The sequence below is a fragment of the Dromiciops gliroides genome, chromosome 3 (genome assembly GCF_019393635.1).
Source record: "Dromiciops gliroides isolate mDroGli1 chromosome 3, mDroGli1.pri, whole genome shotgun sequence".
NCBI classification, from domain to species: domain Eukaryota; kingdom Metazoa; phylum Chordata; class Mammalia; order Microbiotheria; family Microbiotheriidae; genus Dromiciops; species Dromiciops gliroides.
Genome location: NC_057863.1, coordinates 496,619,477 through 496,641,697, shown reverse-complemented (window position 1 = coordinate 496,641,697; position 22,221 = coordinate 496,619,477). Strand labels below are relative to the sequence as shown.

At 39.8% G+C, this 22,221-nt stretch overlaps 1 non-coding gene across 1 annotated transcript; it reads right to left on the bottom strand.

Moving 5' to 3' along the window:
- Nucleotides 1-20,463: 20,463 nt before the first annotated feature.
- LOC122752249 lies at nt 20,464-20,568 on the bottom strand. The gene has a single exon (XR_006356032.1). It is a non-coding gene; the product is annotated as a U6 spliceosomal RNA (small nuclear RNA).
- Nucleotides 20,569-22,221: the final 1,653 nt, after the last annotated feature.

Sequence of the window (22,221 nt, the reverse complement as noted above, 5' to 3'; positions counted from 1 at the left end):
TACAGAGGTTAAGTGATTTGCCCAGGATCACACAGCTGGTAAGAGTCTGAGGCTAGATTTGAACTCGGATTTTGCTGACTCCAGGCCTAGTGCTGTTTATAAAAGAGGCACTCAATCTAGTGAAGGGGAAGGCATACTAAATGGAGAATCAGAAGATCGATATTCAAGTCCCAGTTTTGACACTTATAAGCTGTGTGACTTTAGACAAGTCACTTGCCTTCCATTGACCTCAATTTCATTATTTATAAAATAAGGGACAAAAAGGATTAAAATATCTCTAGGAGGGGGTGGCTAGGTGGCGCAGTGGATGAAGCACCGGCCCTGGATTCAGGAGCACCTGAGTTCAAATCCAGCCTCAGACACTTGACACTTACTAGCTGTATGACCCTGGGCAAGTCACTTAACCTCCATTGCCCCACAAAAAAAAAATCTCTAGGAAAACACCATTTCAAGGAATTAATATTGCCCAATCTTAGTATACTTTCAGAATTCTAAAATATTCTCTAACAGATTTATAAAGTATCCTAACAAACTTTCAAATTATAAAATTGTCCTTCACCTTAAGTCAGTGCTAAAAAGACAAACAGTTCCATGGCAAAAGTGAGTAAGAAGATTGATAGATATTCCTAGAACCAATGAGAAAAAAATACAAAAAATCTACACAAATATTTTTAATGAGCATATACTTTCCTGAACAATGATAAAGACTAATAACAAGGGCATAGCATGGAATTTGTGGAATGTGATCAAGTGTGGTTTGCCTCTGGTTGGAAACTATGAAATGGCTAAGATAGAAAAGAGGGATCCAAATATCTCATGGGCAATATGATAATAATGATAATAATAATGACACTTACAAAATGTTATAAGATTTGCAAAATGCTTTATTACCTCATTGCTAGCTCACTAAATACTTTATTATCTCATTTGATCCTCATACATCTCAGCAAAATAACTGTTATTATCATCCCAATTTAACAGAGGAGGAAAGTAAAGCTGAGAGAATATAAGTGACTTGGCCAGGGTCATACATCTAGTATTTGTCTGAGGCAAGATTCAAAGCCAGGTCTTAGTGATTCCACATCCAATATGGTACCTATGTAACCAACCAACAACCTCTAGACAAAGGAAAGTCAAATAAATGACTGCTATGGGGCTTTAACTTTGGTGAATGGAGGCAGTAGAAGGGTTTATTTATGATGACAACTCAGAACCAGATACTATACAAGGGTTATCTTTAAGGAGCCTGGGTTTGGTGATTACTGTAGGTCATTTGAAGAAGCAGGGGACATTGTGCAAACAGGACCTCTCAAACCATTACGTAATGGTTAGAATGAGACACCAGAAGCTCAGCATCTTTCAAGGAGTGAGAGAAAACAAATCCACCTACTACAAAAATAGACCTCACAGTATCCTAGAAAATTCAACCAATAGCCTGTATTAGAACTGGGCCATTATCACAGACCCAACTCTTGCCCAGAATTAATCAGACATAACATGGAGTCATTTAAACATAATAGTTACAACATTTTTTAACAGATGTCTTCCTAAATGCCAACAATCTCCAAGATCAAAGGAAAAATGCTATCAGAACATGGAGACCTAAATGAGGACATCCAAATTATTTTGGGGAAGAATGAGGTACCTATCATTCCTGCCATCTTCTCTACTACTGGACTTGAATTTAGGATGCTTTCATGAGCCTGCATCCTACTCCTACATAAAGTAATTCTCTTACAAACCATGCAGGAGGCTGCAGAACCTTTTAACAGGAAGAATACTTACTACATGAGAGAGTGCTGGGCATGGAGTAAGGAAGACCTCAGTACTAGTTCTACCTCAGACACTAGCTGTGTGACCCATGACAAAGTCATTTAATTTCTCTCTGCCTCAGTGTCTTCATATGGATTGCTGTTCAGGCATTCAGTGATGTCCAGCCCTTTGTGATCCTATTTGAGGTTTTCTTTGCAAAGATACTGGAGCACCTTCATCACAGCATTGTTGTAAGAATCAAATGAGACAGTATGTGTAAACTATCTTTCAAACCTTAATTGTTATTCAGTCATTTTAGTGTTTTCCAACTTTTTGGGACTCCTTTTGGGGTTTTCTTGGGAAAGAGGTTTTCTACTTCCTTCTCCATGAGGAGGAACTGAAGCAAACCGGGTTAAATGACTTGTCCAGGGTCACATAGCTAGTAAGGATTGAGGAAACTAAGGCAAGCAGGGTTAAATTACCTTACCAGGGTAGCACACCTAGTCAGTATCTGAGGCCAGATTTGAACTTAAGAAGATGAGTCTTCCCAATTTCCAGCCTAGCACTCTATCCCTTGAGACACCTGTCATTCAAACCTTAAAACAATATATAAATGTGAGCTATTATTATCAATGAAATAATACAAGGAGAGCTATTTATCTCAGGACTACATTTATATAAATTCCATCAAAAAGAGGAAAGGAGTAAAATCAACATATAATAATCACAATTATTATTATTTCCTTGGATCTGCCATAAGGAGATTTGGATCCCATCTTAGATACTTGCTTCTCCAGGATGGTTTGAGATCAAGCCATGAGATAATCAGTTAAAGACATTTGGGGTATTTAACCCAAAGAGGAGATAACATAAGGAGAGCTTGATTCTTGGCCACAATAATTTAAAGGCCAGTTCTACATATAGGCATCAGATTTGTGCTACTTGATTCCAGAAGACCAAAGAGTAATAGAAGTTAAAAAGAGTCTGATTTGGATTCAGTATAGGTAAGAATGTCCTAATTAGAACTAGGGAGATGTGGTATGGCCAGTTCTTAGGGAGATAGTTGCTTTTCTTCACTAACATTATTAAAAATCCAGATACAAGCTTACAGGTATTCTCATTCAGGTTATGTGTGGCCTAAAGTAACTCTGGGGTCCCTTTCAACTCTGACATCTTATGATTCTGTGAACATGCCTATAAATATGGCAGGCACATATTATACCCATTTTATATATAACAAAAATGAGACATGGAGAGAATGTTAATTGTCTAGGATAATCTCAAAGTCCTTATTAAGTCAAAAGCTTATTCACTAATAACAAGCCTTTAGAGGCAGCTGGTGGCACAGCAAATAGAGCACTGGACCTGAAGTCAGGAAGACCTAATTACCTATTTAGTCTCATAGACAGCCTAGCTATATGACCCTAGGCAAGTCACTTAACCTATTTTTTTTTCATTTTCCTCAGTTAAAAAATGGGGGTAACAATATCACCTACCTGAAAGGGTTGTTGTGAAGATCAAATGAGATAAAATCTGTAAATAGTACTTGGTATTTCTACATTTCCAGAGATATAAATGGCCTATTACCCATTGAATATGGAAAAAGAAGGATATTTCTAATGCATTGTTGGTGTTATTGTTCATCCTCAATTCTCAGAGGACCAATAATATCAGGAAGATGATATCTTGATTTACAAATGAATTGGGTTTGAATGGGGCAGAGTTGTGCAAAGTTATCAGCAATACTCTCTCTCCTCCAGAGTCATCAAAGTCCAGTGCTGAGATAGGTCTAATGCATTTACCAATCAGGTGAATACAGAGGGAGGGAAATGAAATATGATGTAATTACTCAACAGGGACAATCAAAAGACAAGGTACTTTATAGCAAATATGGGGCAGCTGGGTGGTTCAGTGGATAGAGTGCCAGGCCAGAAATCAGGAAAGCTCATCATGCCAAATTCAAATCTGGCCTCAGATACCAAATGTGTGGGCCCAGATAAGTCACTTAACCTTGTTTGCCTCAATTTCCTCATTTGTAAAATGAGCTGCAGAAAGAAATGGGTAACCATTCCAGTATCTTTGCCAAGAAAATCCCAAATGACATCACAGAGAGTCAGAAATGATTAAAATGACTTAAGAACAACATACAGAGGTGGTTTCTAAAGAAGTTATGAATGCAGACAACCTAGACAGAAAAGCTATGGATAGCCTTCAATAAATCTCACTTAGAAGATTGGTGCAGCTATGTAAATTTAAGTTCCAGATAAAGTAGCCCAAGCTCAGAATCTCTAGTACCCACCATCTCAGCAAGGAATGGTTTTCAAGTCTGGAGCTAAACAAAGAGTAATTTGATTGCTGGAAATGCAAAACAATAAATAAATGCATGAATTAATTAGTTAATGCATGAATGAATGAATGAATGAATGAATGAATGAATGAATGAATGAATGAATGAATGGATGGATGGATGGATGAATGAATGAATGAACAAACAAATCTAAATGGATTCTCTAGGATTCATAAATGCTTATTCCCTTGCTTTCCCCCTGTTTTCTGTACATACTACACATTCTTATCTTGGAAGGGGTAGACAAGGAAAATCTACTGAAGGAGATGAAAATCAGCAAATATTTGGGTGTTTGTTATTGAATGGTTTCTGGCAGCAAGGGGGAATAATACATTACTCAGAGGCTTGGCTGCTGCTGCTGGTGATGATTATGATGATGATGCCCACACCTATGATTTCATCAATTTAAGCAGTTCTCAGTGTTCTGACTCCTCTCACTCCTCTAGAGTGGCAAGTAAACAGGCACTTATGAACATAATAGAATTGCCTGGAGACATTTCCCAGTGGACAGTCCCATAGATAACATGTGTCAGAGACAACACTGAAAACCAGATTTTCCTGACACCAAAATTGGGTGTTCTAACCATTGTACCATGCAAACTCTCTTCTGATTCTTGGTGAAGAGAAGATAAAAAAGAATGATGAAAGGTTTTTTTGTTCTTGAGTAGTTTAAAATTTTATTAAGGAGACAAAATATAAAATGATTAAAAAGTGAAATGATATTCATCTTAGTTCTAAACAAAAATGAGAGAATCTCAAGTCACACTGCATCATTGCCAATTTTTCTTTCTTTACACCTTTCTGGGTTTCTGTTTGCCATCAGTTCCCTTAGCATCACTCACCAGGCTTTGTGGCTGAAAATGATGAACATGTGCCAAATGACCTCAACCTTCACACTGGCTCCCGAGGCCAATGATTAACCTTTTTTTCCAGGATGACTCTTGACCATTTACCCTGAATCTTTGCTTTCTGCCTTTTAACTAGCTTTGAATGTACAATAAGACTGTGCTTTTCACCCTGAGGTTGCAAATGAACTCATTCCTCTCTTGGCCAGAATCTTGGACTGTTCCTTGTTGCAATGACTAGCCAGCAGGAAGGAGTGAAAATGATTCCTGGATTTTCACATAGCTGGAAGGAAAGCATGGAATGAGTGATATGGAAAGACTTTTCAGAGGTCCCTCTGCAACATTGGAGTCCCGGGGTAATACAAGGCCTTGCCCATGTTCCCAATAACTGTCTCACAAGAAGACAGACAAAGACATAGAATGGGGAAAAGGCTAAGTAAAAGGGGTAGGGATATTTAACCCAGTTCTTTCTATGTTCAAAAAGCCTGTAAAGTATTTATATAAAAAATCTTTATATGAAGGATTCTTAAATAGAGGCTGGTGAATGGCTCTTTTCTATCATGATTGAGGTTGAGGAGGAAGAGACAAAGAATAAATGAACTGGTGCTAAAATATAGGGAATATAAAGAATCTGAAATAGAATTAAGATAAATTAACCAAGGGCAAGGGGAAGGGAAATTATACTTTGGAAGGTGTGGTAATGAACCTGTGAAACATCTGTTTGATGGACTTTAAAATAAGGGGGGTCGTTCCAAGAAGGCAGGGGGATAAAAGATTGGCAAATCATTTTGGGCATAAGGAAAACTGAACCTGGTTAGGGTGAGCAGGAGAACAATTTTGGGGAGGTGGGAAAAGGGAGGGATTGTGCTCAGTGGCAGCCTGATCCATTGAATTAGGTTGAGTGAGAGTAGCTCAGATCTCAGTTTTATGCCCAGCTCTTGGCTATCGACCCTTGTTCATTCCTTTCTCACATTCTGCTCCCTAGAGCTATACTTGCATCTGGAGGCAACACTCATTGTAAAATGGGCACAATCCTTCCAACAAGATCCTTGTTTCTGGAACCAATTCTCTCTGTATTATGTGTAATTGAGATAGTAGCCCCTCGGCAGACTTTGATCTACAAGTTTTGGCTCTCACAGTTGGCTTCCTATTGTGTGAGTGTGTATATATATTGCAGTCTTTTGTCTTCAAAGGCTCTGATAGGTTGATGTTACTATCCCTGTGTGATCAAATTCCTACCTTTCCTGAACACCATCTCATCATCTGGGGTTTCTTTCAGTCACAACCTCAGGAAGATGGCCTTCCCCACCCATTATCTCCTATGCTGTTGTTCTAATGTTTCATTTGTGTCCAATGCTCCATGACCCCATTTGGGGTTTTCTTGGAAAAAATACTGCAGAGCTTTGCCATTTCCTTCTCCAGCTCATTCTACAGATAAGAAAACTGAGGCAAACAGGGTTAAGTGATGTCCAGAGACACACAACTAGTAAATGTTTGAGGCAGGGTTTGAATTCAGATCTTCCTGACTCCATTGTGCCACCTACCTGCCCCATTATCTCTTTTCTTAGGAAGTCACCAATATTCATAGTCTCAGACAAGTAATTTTGAGATCAACAAAATTATTTTCTATGTGGTAAGTGTATGTTCTATGTTTTGTTCATACAATACGTGTACATGTTGCTTCTCCAGATAAGTAGATAATGAGTCCCTTTTGTCTTTGTATCCACAGCACAAAGACGGTGCCTCACACAGAACTCACATTCCAATGGGGAAGGCAAAACATATGGAAGGCTTCAGCTACAAGGCAGATGGAAAGGTACCATGTTCCTTAGGATGCAGTGGTAAAAACAGATGGTGATGCTTCTTTTTAATGTTGTTTTCACTGACAAAATCTTATCTATTTCTGATATGGAATTATTTGACAATTCCAAGGATTTCGGTGATTTTTTTTCCCCTTTTACTGGACTTCAGTATTTGAGTTTATAGCACCCACGGGATCAATTGCCAGGCTACATCTTCATAGGGCTTGCTTCCCAGGATGATGTCTGAGGCCTCTGGACTGGAAATCTTGCTATTGCAAAAGCTCTTGTGTTCAGGGTCCTGGACTATCTCCATAGGAATATGACAAGAGATGGTAAGCAAGATGGTGGTGAAGATAATAATAGCTTCCATGTCCCAGGGTCAGTGTTATTGTGAGTATAAAATGAGACAATCCTTGCAACGTACTTTGCAAAACTTAAAGTTCTGTACAAGTGTGAGTTATTGCAGTTTAGGAGCTCTGTGCAGCAGTCTGTTCTGGGTGCATCTGTCCACCACCTGAATCATTCTAGGTATTGTCAGATCCTTCTCTCTTTGGGTTCTTGCAAACTCTAGTTCACCTTGATTCTATCTAATCTCTTGCTGAGTTTGCACCATTATTCTCTGGGTCCCCTGAGGAAGCTTTGTCCTTTTATTCTTACTTTTGACTCAAGTTCGGTATTGGGCTAATGATGGACTTAAAAAGAATGGACAGTTGACTACGTCAGGAAGAGAATGAGTAGCATATCAGTAGGGGTGCTATTTTCTGAACAGTTTGTGCCTTCTGGCACCCTTGAATCAATCCACATATGTCTTCTACCTCCAGGGAAGTCTGGCCAGGATCATGAAATAGTAACAATGCCTGGCAACCCTCCTCTTGCTAAAACCCTATTTTATTTTCTGTCTATTTCTGCCATACACGGCTGGGGGAATCACATTAACATTGAAAATGAGATTTACATACACATATTAGAAGAAGAATAGACTCCTGAATAACAAACCACCGAGTCCATAATTGCTGCAGGTATCCAAGGTGTCAGGGCCCTGCTACCTAGTGAGGCTGCAAACCAGCTTTTTCATCATAAAGAAATAAGCTGCCAATGATTTTCATAGCTTGATTAACACTCTTCAAACAGATTTCCATTGGCCTCAGAAGGGAAGCCCAAGGAAGACAGATGTTTTCTATTACTTGATGTAATGCCCGTGAGGCAGCCTAATGAAACCTCTATAGCCCAATTTTACAAGGGGAAAGGGGCTGAAAACAAACAAACAAACAAATAAACACTGATCAATACCTGAGCTACAGTTCCAATGAACTGATAAATGGACAACAGGCCACAGGCTCAGACTGTTTGCCACTGAAAAGGAGAGAAGAAGATGGCTGTGGGCATGAGTTAGAGATTAGGAGCCAAGGAAAGAGAGGAAGGGGAGAGCTCATGACACGCATGTGAATGAGCATCCCAGGGAAAGGGTGGAGGGATGAGAGGCTCAGAACATAGCACAAAAAAAAGACCAATGAGATTTTTACAGGATCAGGATTCCTTTGCTCAGGGAAATAGTTTGGTCTGAGCAGAACACAGACGGGAGGGGGCCTGGCAGCTAGTCTGATGAGTTCTGTGTACATGCATCAGTGACTCTAGAGAACCTCTCCTCAGCTTCCACGTGAATAATGAAAGTGGACATCCCCTATATCCCTGTTTCTTATCCAAGCTAATTAAAATCTCACCTTACCTCACTTTTCTCATTGCACTGTCCTGACTGCTCTTCTGAGTCTTTCCCCCCCAATTTAAGGGTCAAATTCTTTGACTACTTTGAATGTCAAGTTCCTGCCCATCCTCAGCTCTTGTTTCATCCAAACAATCAATCGATAAACATTTATTAAGAGTCTACTATGTGCCAGGCACTATGTCATCCATGTCCCTATCCTCCTGTGATGAGGTGATGAATATATTTTCTGAGGAAACAAAGATTCTAGTCTTCAAACCCTTCCCCACCTCCCAAAAAGCCTCAAGCACCATACATTTATCTTCTTGGAAAAGGATTTTTCATTTTAATCTGCTAGTCAGTATGGTAACTAAAATTAAGAAAATACACAGACGAGGAAGAGGGTGTAAAATCACTGACCTTCATATGGAACTGCCATGTTCTAGTTCTGATCACACAAGCGATGAGTTGCATGACCTTTGGTAAACAATCATCTTCCTACTGCCACTCCTGCTTTGTTGTAGGTATTCTCCAAGATTTGATCTTGGGATTCTCTTCTCTCCCCCTCTCTTGGTAACCCCATCAGTTTTCATGGGCTTACATGTCCCCTTTATGCAAATGACTCAAATCTTTATATTTATGCCATAATCTGCTTCTTGAATTTGAGTTCAACATTACTAAATGCCTGCTAGGACTGCCATCTGAATGTCCTGTAGACATTTCAAATGCAACCTGTCTAAACAGAACCCTTTATATTTCCCTAAAACCCATCCCTCAGCCAAACTTAACTGTTTCTGTTGTGTGTCTCCTCCCTCTCCCCAGATCCAGTTAGATGAAAAGCCTTTACACTTCCACCTCTTCAACAGCTCTTATATCTATGCCTTTCTCTCTATTCACACAATATCTTCCAGAGTTTAAGGCCCTCATCTCTTCTTGTCTGTACTATTGCAATGACCTCTTTATTGGTTTCCTTGACTCTAGCCTAACCCTTCCACCCTCCAATTCATTCCAATGCAGCTGCCAAATTGTGTTTATTTCTTAAACACAATTCTGTCATGTCACCCATCCTTAATCAAAAACTTCCAATACCTCTCTATTTATTGCCCCTGGGCTTAAACACAAACTCCTCAGCCTGGCATTTAAAGCCTTGAACAATTTGTTTTCCATTTACCTTCCCAGTCTTATTGCATATTACTCCACTTTATTAACTCTTTGTTCAGTTAAACTGCCACACTAACTCTTCTTCATATATGACATTTCTTCTCCCCCCCCCCACTTGTGATGCCTTTACATCTCCATTCTGGAATGCAGGCATTGTACTCTTCTGTCTCCACCTCATTTTCTTTGAACTACACCTAGGGTGTCATCTCTCCTATGAGGCATTTCCTGATCTCCACCCCTGTTCTGATATATTAACACTCCATCTTGACTTGACTTTTTAAAATTTTTTTATTTACTCACTTGTGTACATGTGGTAGCTTCCCAATAGAATGTAAATATCCTGGAGGGCTGGACTCTTTTCCTTTAGTCTAATGCCTTGCACATAGTAAATGCTTGATAAATGCTGGACAAGTTGAATTGAACCAAATGAGTCCCCATGTATTTTGGTTTCTTTGGATATAACATGAAGACAGTAAGGAGTGGCTCTGTTGACTCATACTGACTGTTTGACTCTGGGGAAGTCACTGAATTTTTCAGTGTCCCAGGTGCCTTTCTGAGAATAAGCTACAGAGAAGATTACAATCCACAGTGGTAGAGTGAGTCTTCTTGCCCTGAAGTTCCCCTATCCCAATTAAATCCCACGTATGGTTCCTATATCTATACTAAATTGGGTCTAACTTCTTGGCGTTGTTATTAGCACGAGATGTGATACAGAAAATCACTTTCAAATGTATATAATGCTATATAAAATTTACATAGCATTAATGATCAATTTACTATTTAAAATATAGATAGAGGCATATGTAGACAGATAGACTGACAGATGGATAGATAGAGGAGAGGAGAGGAGAGGAGAGGAGAGGAGAGAGAGAGAGAGAGAGAGAGAGAGAGAGAGAGAGAGAGAAAGAGAGAGAGAGAGAGAGAACTACTGATTATTTCATTTTTATAAAAAGGGGCACAAATTTGGAGAAATGTGTTTTGTAATGTAAGAAGCATTGCACTGAAAGTCAGGAAATATGAGTTCTAGTCCTTGCTCTCTAAATGATTAGTTCTGGGACTATAAAAACACATCAGCTAACCATGCCTCCATTCCCTGATTTGTCAAATGAGAGCTCTGAAGGAGGTTCTCAGAAATGTCTTTTCCAGCCTCAATATTCTATGACTCTGGGTTTCCCATCCCTTTATTGGGCTAGTTATCTGCCACTAATTAAAACTAAATTATCCCTCCACCTCCATTCCTGGATTTCTGACAATAAAGAAAGCCTCTTCCAGACCCAAACCCTAGAATTATGTCAGGGTTGGAGTGTGGTTCTCGGTTGTGCACGTTGCGTAAGATGTGCAGTTACCTAGTGTATATTGGACAAAAGAAACTATATATAGAATCTGAAAGTGGATGAGTTTTCAGGACCTATGCCTTAAATATAGGGTATGACACAATCATTAGCACCTCCAGGAGCAGAGCCTGAGGCAGGAATCTCTGGGGAAAATGTTTCATCCAGCATTGCTGATTCAGGAGGGACAGGTGAATCAGCAGTAGGCGGCTAGGGGGATTTGATAATCAAAGTTTGCTCTGGGTGATGAAGTGGGCTCTGGACTGAGATAACCAAGTGGGTACGTAACTAGGGCAAGCAAGTGGACTCAGGGGACTGTCAAGTGGCAAGAGGACATGGGGGCTCTTTTTTTTTCCTGATCAAGCCAGGGCCATCTGGTGATTTATGTTTATGGAATTAATTTGTCCTAATTCACATCCCAGAGTTAGCAGCTAGACTGCTAGCTCTTCCTTGTAGACAGTTTCACATTTCTTTAGCTTCACAAAAACCACTTGATTGTCAAGTTCAAATTGGCGATTACCTCCTAGACTCCTACTGTCACCTCTCACTCTGGCTTCTTGGTACCCTCTTCCCATGATCATAGAATCATAGAATGTTTGAACTACAAAAGAACTTTTGTTTGTTTTTGTTTTGCGGGGCAATGAGGGTTAAGTGACTTGCCCAGGGTCACATAGCTAGTGTCAAGTGTCTGAGGTCTGATTTGAATTCAAGTCCTCCTGAACCCAGGGTCAGTGTTTTATCTACTGCATCACCTAGCTGCCCTCTACAAAAGAATTTTTGAGATCATTGAGTCCATCTTCATTAGACTGATACTCAGAGAGGTGAGGTCATTTACTCAAGGTTGGCTAGTTGGCTAATGGCAAAGCCAGAACTATGATCCACTTCTCCTGACTATAGATATCATTTGGGGTAAGTGGTTGGAGCTTTGTCTCAGAACACTAAAATTTAGAAGTTGCAAAAACTTCAAAATAACATATTTTTTAATAGAGCAGTTTTTAAGATTTGTTATATCTGTATTTTGACAGCACTTTCACTCTTCTCTTTCAGCAACACAGAAACTAGTTAGCAAGAATAATGTAAGCTAGAAACCTACCAGATGCTCTACTTCCTCTCCCCAATGGCCAGTTACCAGGTGACTCCCCAGACCAGCCCCATTCAACTTCTTCCTCAATGGAAGTCTCTCAAGCAGAAGGATAATAGTATCTCAGGACCTCCTTATATGAGATCTAATATCACAGATTGGAGCCTCTCAACAGGGTTCTGCTAACTCTGTGGTGGATATAAAAGGTGTCTGGTGCTCTTAGCCCCAAGTGTCCTTCTCTGTTCTTTACCCTTGATTTTAAAATGTTTAGTTATGGCTCAGTTTCTGATGTCCTTTTAGACCAGAGAACAAACATACCTGCCATTGGAAGAGAGTCTCAGAGTCTCTAAGAGCTCCAGACCCCAGATGTCAATATGGCAACTTAAGAAACACAAGAACTCTACAACTCCAGTCTTTAGATTTACCCATAATCCCTTGATAGGAGACATGTGAGGATATGCCCTTCATGGCTCCCAAACTCCCCTGCACATGGCAACTTTTCTTTGATCGACCCCTCCCTGCTTCGTAATGAGAACCACCTGCTATGAAACAAAGCAAGGAGAAGAAAAGGAAGAAAGCTCTATTGTGAGCTGGAAATAGCTGCAATTAACAATAGCACATCAGCCAACAACAGCACAGCCAGGAATATGGAAGCCATGGGATATAGCTCCAAATGGGTCAGAGCCAGAAGGGGCAAACTGGGAAAACCCCTTGGAAAGTGACAGTATAGGAATCCCAGCCTTTATATAAGCAAAGAGGACTCCAAAAGTGCAGAAGGCATGTGGGAGCCCAGTGATCATCAGCACCTTTTCTTGAGAAGCAGACAATGATGCTAAAAGACCTTTCAAAATGAGCAAGGTAAACCAGTGGAGAGTGCTCTGAATTTGGAATCATGTGAAAGGATTTTGAATCCCAGCTCTGACACTTATAGGCTCTGTGCGTTTGGCCAGGCATCCATCTTTTCTGGGCCTTGATTGCTTCATGTATAAAATGAGAGAGGAAGGGTGTTAAACACTCAGCCACTCAGCCCATGGTCTCAACCCAGCAATGCTTTCCAGTATTTCCAGAACCAAATTTAAATGTAATTGGGAAATCTTCAAGAAAAGTAGAAAAAAATATAACAGAATGTAGAGATGGTAATTTGTGGTTTTCTAAGCCAATATGTGGCTGAAGGCATCTGTTTCTATTTGAGTTTGTTATCACTGGATTAGATGACTTTTGAGGTCTGAATCAGGAAGAACTGTGTATATGTAAAACACATATAAAATAACGTTGCAAGCCTCAAAGTACTTTATAAATGTTTATTATTTATCATATCATTCTTATATAACATGTATGTTATATTTATTATATTATCTTTATCATATATTATGTGTTTTTAATATATTTATTATTATTAGGATGGAAGAGTACTGACATAAATACAAATATCATGGTACAAAGAAAGGAACAGTGGGAAGGAGGAGAAGATATAGAGGTCCAGGTTAAGCATTTTGGAGAAAGCACTAACCAACTCCTGAGGGGATGGATGAAGGAAGGCATTAGGGAGATCATAGTCCTTGATGTGAGCCTCAATTAATAAGAAAGATTCTACAAGATGTCCAGGCATGGGATTTGACATGGTCAGGAGTATGAAGTAGGACAATTATTTTGGCAGCTATGTAAAAGATGGATTGGAGAGAAAAGAAACTACCAATCAACAAATATTTATTAGAGGCCTCCTGTGTGTCAGGGACTGTGTACGTCCAGATGCTAAAAATACATATCAAAAGAATGAAACAATCCCTATCCTCAAAGAGTTTGCATTCTAATGGGGGAGATAAGTAGTACATATATAAAGTGAATGAATGCAAAATTGTTGAAGAAGTTAATTTGAGAAGGAAGGCACAGACAGCTGAGAAGATCAGGAGGCTTTCAACATAAGATGGTCTTTGAGCTTAATTTTAATTCTATGAGGCAGAAATGAGGAGGAAGTATATTCCCAGCATGTGGGGATGGCCAATGCAAAAGCATGGGTATGGGTAATGGAATGTTGTGTGTGAAGAGCACAGGACAATATTGATAGGATTACAAAGTTCAGGAGAAGTAATGTAGCCAGAAAGAAGCAATTCAAATACTGTGGAGCCATGGTCAGGATAGCACAGGATCTAGCAGCTTCTACATTAAAGGATTGGAGGGTATGGAATATGATGTTCCAGAGGGCAAAAAAATCACTTATCCAGAAAAACTGATTATAATCTTTTAGGGGAAAAAATGGGACTTCAATGAAAAAAGAAGACTTTCAGATATTCCTGATCAAAAGACTCAAACTGAATAGAAAATTTGACTTTTGAATACAAGACCCTAGAGAAGCATAAAAAGATAAACGGGAAAAAGAAATCATGAGAGATGTTAAAAGGGTAAACTCTTTACATTCCTACATGGGAAGATGATAAGTCAAAATCATAAGAGCATTCTGAGTATTAGGGCAGAAGATAGGAATAAATTTAGATGGAAAAAAAATAAATTTAGACAGAGGGCACAGATGGCAATTGATTTTGAAGGGATGATACTTGTAAAGCATTTATTTTTTGTTTCTCTTTTTTTGGGGGGGTGGGGGCACGGGGAGTCAGGGTTAATGATTGTCTTGCTTCCAAGGCCAAATTCAGCCTTGGGTCCTCCTGGGTCCAGGGCTGGTGCTTTGTCCACTTTGTCACCTAGCTGATTCATAATGGAATCTTTGGGGTAAAATTGAGGGGATAGGAATACAGTGGGGGAGTGGACAGGGGAGGAGATAGAGGAGTGACAGAATGGGTTGAAATCTCACATGAAAGAAGCAGGAAAGGGTATATGGAGTGGGAGGGAGAGATGAGCGAGGTGTGGGGAAGTGAAGAAGCCTTATACACATCAGAATTAGCTCAAAGACCTTAATCTCATCAGAATTGGTTCAAGGAGAGAATAACATACATACCCAATTGGGTGGAGTAAGATATCTAACCCTAAGGGAAAGTAGGATGGGAAAGGGATAAGGATGAAAGGGTGGAAGAAGGGAGGGCAGAGTAGGTGAGGGGGAATTCAGAAGCAAACACTTTTGAGGAGGAATAGGGTAAAAGAAGAGAGAAAATAGAGTAAATATCATGGGAAGGGAATAGGATGGAGGGAAATACTTATGATGATTGATTATAATAGCAAAATGTATGATACTTTGCTGGGCTATTGTGAAGAAAATTCTTTGTCAAGTTTAAGGTACCATATACAAGTTATGATGAATGGAATGCTATCAGAAAACCTGGAAAGACCTACATGAACTGAAGCAGAGTGAAATATACTGTATACAAAATAACAGCAGTAGTGTAAGATGATTGGCTGTGAAGGATGTGGTTACTTTCAGCTATGCAATGATCCAATATAACTCTGAAGGACTTATGAAAATTGCAGTCCATCTACAGAGAAAGAACTAATGGTATCTGAAAACAGATTGAAGCACAATTTTTTTTGATAGTTCCTTAATCTGAAGTTTTGTTTTTATCTATTTTCTTTCACAACCTGGCTAATGTGGAGATGTTTTGCATGACTACTCATGTATAACTTATATTGAATTGTTTGAGTTCTTGGGGGTGCAGGGTGGGGAGAGAGGGTGGAAGAGAAGTTGGAACACAAAGTTTTAAAAAATTGATGTCAAAATTTGTTTTTACATGTAATTTTGAAAATAAAATTCTAAACAGAAAAAAAAAGAAATGTTCATGTCCAATAGCAATTGATGATAAGGGAGAGGAGAGAAGAGCTGAAGTCATCTGCATAGGAATGATAATTTTAAAAATGGAATCTGATGAGGTTACCAAGAGAGATGTAAGAGGGGAAGAGAGCCTTGTACAGTATATTGGGAGAACACGCATTCAGGGGGCAAGATATGGATAATGATACAAGAAAAGAGATTTAAGAAGAAATAGTAAGACAGGTAAGAGGAGAACCAAGGGAGAGCATGTTATAGACTTCATGAGTACAGAGAGTTTCCAGGAGCTGTGAGGATAGTCAACAATGTCAAATGAAGCAGAGAAGACAAGGATGAGAATTGGAAAAAGGCCATCATAGGTAGCATTAAGGAAGGGAATTCTATTGAGAAGTTCTTATAGGAGTTCAAGAGAGAGGTAACAAAGATCTCAACTAAAGTGGTGGCAATTTAAAATCAAGGGATTAAGAGCTATTAGATGACATTAAACATTATCTAGTTTAACTCTTTCAGTCCCAGACAGGTTAAGTGATTTACCTATATTTAAAAAGGTAGCAAATAACAGACCTGATATTTGAACCCAGGTCTCTGACTCTAGATTTGGTGTTGTTTCCATGGCTGTATGCTGTGTGCCAAGTATCATGGAGAAGAGTAAGCAGTCTTTTTTTGTAATTCTTTTCTTCTTCCACCCTTCCTTTGAGAATTTTGATCTCCCAGCAAGATTCAATTCAGGTGCCACCTCTTATATGAAGCCTTCTCTGGTATTCCTAATCATTAAAAATAATAACTGACATCTTTACAGAACCTTATCAAAGTTTTCAAAGGGCATCAGATATATTATCTTCTTTAAGGCCTCTCAACAACCCTTTTTGGTAGGGACTACTGATGTTATTTTCACTTACTTTTCAGACTAGGAAATTGAGTCTGACCCAATAAGTGATTTGTCTTTTGTTTTTGTTCTTTGTCATTTTCAGTCATATCCAACTCTTTGTGACCCCTTTTGGGGTTTCCTTTGAAGAGATACTAGAGCTGTTTGCCATTTCCTTCTCTAGCTCATTTTACAGATGAGAAAACCAAGGCAAATGGGTTAAGTGAGTTGTTCAGGGTCACATAGCTAGTGTCTAAGGCTGGATTTAAACTCAGGTCTTCCTGATTCCAGGCCCAGCACTCTGTCCACTGAGCCACCTAGCTGCCCTGTGATTTATTGATGGTGTCATACTTAATCAGTATTAAAGAGAGGCTTTGCACCCAGATCACTTTTATGTCAAGTCTAAAATACTAACCATTACATGATGTTTCCTCTCTGCTTAGCCATATATTTGCTTCTCTCTATACCTAGCTCCTTCAGGGTTGAAGTTATTTCAAGTTTTGTTTTAGTTTGTTCAGGGATTTTCTGACACTGCTATCCCCAGTGTCTCACACAGTGCATTGCACACAGTAAGAATTTAATAAGTGTCCAATTGAATTGAATTAGCAATTGTTAACTCACTGCTGCCATCGCAAAGGTAAGCCCCATTGCTGTGGGAGGAATCAGGGAACAATAGGTTACAGCCCATGCTGTATTTTGTGGAATCCAACCAGTCCCTCTTGATGTGACTAAATGGTCCTGAAATGCCCTTTGGGGGGTTGACTCTCATCAATAAGTGGCCTTTTCATCCCCTAAACAGCAGCCCACCAAAAAAAGGCTCTTTTCTGAATTCCTAAGCCCCTCTCTGGTGGCCAATTCAGCTCATTAGGGAACCATTTAGCTTATGACTACTGCAATGTGGGATACTGATGCTGGAAACTGCTTCCCTGGAGAATTGTGGAGAAAGAAGGGGTGGCACAGACAGTGGGGAGCTCTTCTTCCTTCTCCACCTGCCAGGGAACATTTTTAGTGCCCTCCAGGGTAAGAAAGGAAGGCATGATCTGATTGCTATTCCCATAATTGGTGCTCTAGGAATACACTGGTATTTAATTAGATTGATTCATTTTTGCTTCCAGAGTAGATCTTTCCAAAGCATCAGGGACCTACAGCATTGCCTGTCACAGAGCAGTGCTCGGGTGGGGTGGACATACTGTAGACATCATTAATGAAGAGCCATTGGGACAGCCCTGCAAAACCTGTTATCGTTTTGCTTCTCACAAGCTGTTGGAAGGCAGACTCCTGTGGGGCCAGGACTAAGAATAATAATAATAGCAATAACTCACATTCCTATTATAGCTTCAGGTTCACAAAGAATATTCTACAAACCGCTTCTCTGGGGCAAGTGGCTCAAGCATTGTTATCCTCATTTTACAGATGAGGAAATTAAGGCTGAAAGTGGTTGAGTAATGAGCTCATCATCATAAGATTAGACATATATCAGAATTGGGATTCAAGTCAGATTTCCTGACTACATCTAGTAGTGATGAATATGAGAGCCCAAAGTGGGAGAATGCCTATATTGCACTTCACAAGATGGGCTGCTAAGCCACTATGAAGTTAGTTTGCTGATGTGATGTTTGATTGGGAAGGAAAGGGGGTAGGGGTAGAGGGGGAGGCATAAGCCCAGTGTACTAGTCCTTTAGGATACAGATTAACTAATAAAACTACCTTTTTCTTTGACTTTTAAAAATCTTAATAGTATTTTAATTTTTTCTACTTACATGTAAAGATAGTTCTCAACATTTTTTGGTTTGGGGGGTTTTTTTTGGGGGGTGGCAATGGGGGTTAAGTGACTTGCCCAGGGTCACACAGCTAGTAAGTGTCAAGTGTCTGAGGCCGGATTTGAACTCAGGTCCTCCTGAACCCAGGGCTGGTGTTTTATCCACTGTACCACCTAGCTGTCCCACCATGATTTCTTAATAGTCAAAACTAATGTTTTTTTAAAAGTGTTCCTCTTTCTTGAATTCTCTATAGCGTGCAGCTCTGTTGACCAGCCTCTCCTTGTGGATACATGTAGAATACAAAACCAGAATTTGTATTCTGCTGGGCTCAGGCTCAAATTTAGCTCCAACACACAGGTTATGTGATCATGGGTAAATCCTTTAACCTTTAGGAACTTCAGTCTATTCTGACACTTTTTAACTGTGTGATCTTGGACAAGTCACTTAACCTTCCTATTCTTCTGTTTCCATATTTGTAGGCTAAGGAAATTGGACCACGTGGCCTCTGAGGATGCTTCTAGCTTTAGAGCTAGGATCTTATGATCTTAAATAGGGGCAATCATTGATTTCAAATTGCCTAGCTTTGTAAACCTGAAAGCCAAGCCAAGCCGATCCAAACCAGTAGACATTTATTAAGTGCCTACTATGCACCAGGCACTGTGTGAAACACTAGGGATAAAACTAATTAAAAGAAATACAGTCTTTGCCCTCAGGGAGGTTACAATAAAATGGAAGGAGCCAACATATTGAAACTCTATAAATATGCTGTGTGAATGTTGGTGGTTCTACCCCTCAGGTGACTGAGTAGCTAAGAGCTGCTCTGTTTGAAATTCACTGTCTGTCTTATAGGAGGTTTCTGATTCATTTGCCCACAGACAGAATGAACTGTAGCTGACCGCTTTCATTGAAGTGTAGGTGGGGTGGCTAGGTGGTGCAGTGGATTCAGCACTGGCCCTAGATTCAGGAGGACCTGAATTCAAACCCAGCCTCAGATACTTGACACTTACTATCTGTGTGACCCTGGGCAAGTCACTTAACCCCAATTGCCTAAAAAAAAAAAAAAGACAGAAGAAGAAGAGGTGTAGGCAACACGGTATTCAAACAGGGAACCCAAGGAAGAAACTCTTCTACAGCATGCCACTCTCTTAATTTGAGAACTTGTAAAACTCTTCCTAGAAGAATTATGGATAGATGAGGTCAACTATAAGGAAAACCTCCTTACCTCTTGCCTCTGAATTCCTCTTCCCCCTTATGTAGTTTTAATTTTATTCTTAAATGTAATGGTTCTAAAAAACAAAGTCTTGAATAATTTCCAGACTTTTGTTCCACAAAGAATTTAAGAGAGCTCAGTGGAAAAAATACTATCCAATTTTGGACAATTTTTACATGACCTATATAGTTCCTATAAGTCTTCCAGTTATGACCCTCCCTAAAGAAACAACTAAGCTTAGTTATGATGTACCAGCCTCAAATGTGAGATGGCTCTCTCAACTTGGAGTTAGTTCTAATTCATCTCAGACTTAGATGTGTGACCCAAAGGAAGTCTTTGAGGCTCAGTTTTCTTCTCTGTAAAATGAAGGTGCTCTACTCGATAATCTTTAAGCTCCCTTCTAGTTTAAAATTGTGGCATCATCACTATCCTCATCATTGTTTTTAGTGTTGTTCATCTCTAAGGGGATCATGATGTGATGATCTGTCTAACCTGGTCAACTGTGGTCTTGTCCACAGCACAAGTTACTATACATGTCTTCCATCACTGTTTCAGCAGTTCATATCTGACTGCTTTGGTGACAACTAGGAGTGCGTCCCATAAGATCATAGTTGTGTTTTTCTTGTTTTGGGTTTTTCAATAGCTTTTCACTGCCTCTGTCAAACTCAAGTCCCACTGAAAAACATGACTGCAAGATTTGCATCTTGATCCATTCTAGACATTTCTGGCAAATGGTTCATCAATACATCCCAGTCCAAACCCAATTGCTCATTTGTACAGCCTGGGTCCAAAGCCATCTAGGGAAGATAGCACTACCATAGTGTATGACATCCCCCTCCCCCCCAAAAATAATTCAGTGCCACCTAATAGTTTTATGTAGTTTTATTCCCCTTGCCAGTGTGGGTCTATCCTCTTCTGGAATTTGCGTGTCATCCTTGCTCAGGGGCCATGCTAATCTTCTCTTTATCGTTCTAATTTTAGTATATGTGCTGCTGAAACGAACATTGGTTCTACCCTCTGTCTACTGTTCTTTACTACCGTGGCATTTGCGGGACTTTGGCACAGACAGTATGGGCACACAATTACAGAGCACATCTTTTGACAGCACATTCACTTTGGCATGTTACAGCCATGCAGACGCAGGCTGACCTAGTTAGCTCTACATGTGTTGTGATTCCAGTTAATTGTATATCAACTAATTGCATAATTCATTTATTAATGGACCAAATTAAACTCCAAGGGCTGCTGCTCATCTTCATATCTTCAGAGCATTAGGGTTCAGGAGAAGCAAAGGCTCAGGAGATTTTAGTCATTCAGTCTCCCATCTCCCAATCGACCACTCCCCATTTATTTTTTCTTTAGGGGAAGAGCTATTTCAAAGAATGACAAGATAAAAGATAAAAGATGTCACTCAGATGCAGAAACACCAGTTGGGACATGAAGATGAGCCCCCCAGGTAGGCTCCCAAGACCTGACAGTTAGCTAAGAACTTCCCCCAGACTCCAGACTCCAGTCTACTCTGGTGCATGTGCAGGGGGCGGGCTCCAAGCCTACAAATAGAAGGAAAATGATTGATAAATAGAGACAGACACATGCATAGATCAGCACAGCTGCAGCTTCCAAAGGTTTAAGAGAATGAATGCCATGCACCCTCTGAAAAAAATCTCCCCCCACCCCCTGTATCTTAACCAGAATACATTTGCTGTTCTATTCTGAGAGGAGGTGGAAACGAAACTCCCAGAGCCTAAGTGTCACAACCCTATTCTTTATGTTCTTAAATGAATAACAGATAAAGGAATTGCCTGAGTACAAAGGGATGAGACAAGTGTCTAAAGAAATAGAATGAAATAAAATGTATGTTGCAGATCTAGAACTCCATCCTGATTGCCAAGTTAAAAAAAAAGAAAGAAAGGGGGAAAACAAGCCCCTGAGCAGACCCAAACCTTTCTTTCATGTATGATTGCACCAAATTAGCCTGATTGTTTGAACCTTCTGAACAGACTTGGATGTCTCAGTTGTGACTTTCACTGAGATTAATGCATTTAATTTACGCCTTTAGTATATTCCAGACACTATTCAGCAGCCAGTTGGGAGTTCCCTGTCCTATGAGCTGTTCCTTGGAGGGATAAGCAATAGCTGTCTCTCAATCCTGCTGCTGAGCTTTGGTGATGGCTAAGAGACTTTCTGTATTTCTAATAGTCTCTTGACCAGGAGGTTGGGGTGTGAAGACTTAGGGAAAGAAATGCAACACAGGATAAAAGGGACAAAGTGGTAGAATTTGTCTGTTTTCCAGGAGGTTTGTTGTCTTCCTCTATTGTCTTGTCTTTAATGACATCACTTAATTTCATTGTGACTCAGTTTCCACACCTGTGAAATGAAAGAATTGAGGTAGATGGTGGCTAATACCCTTTCTGACTCCCAGATTCTGTGAGTTCAAATCAATAGGATTACAATATCATTTATTTAGAAAATAAATCTAAAGCCCCCCCACCATTTTGCAGACTCAAACTTACTTAAGTCACTGAGAGATTTGTCAGTCAGTCAACAAATATTTAGTGCCCACTATATGCAAGACACAGTAAGAAGAACTCAGGATATAAAGAAAAGAGAGTCCCTGTTCTCAAGTTAACATGCTGGGGAGATAATATGCAAACCT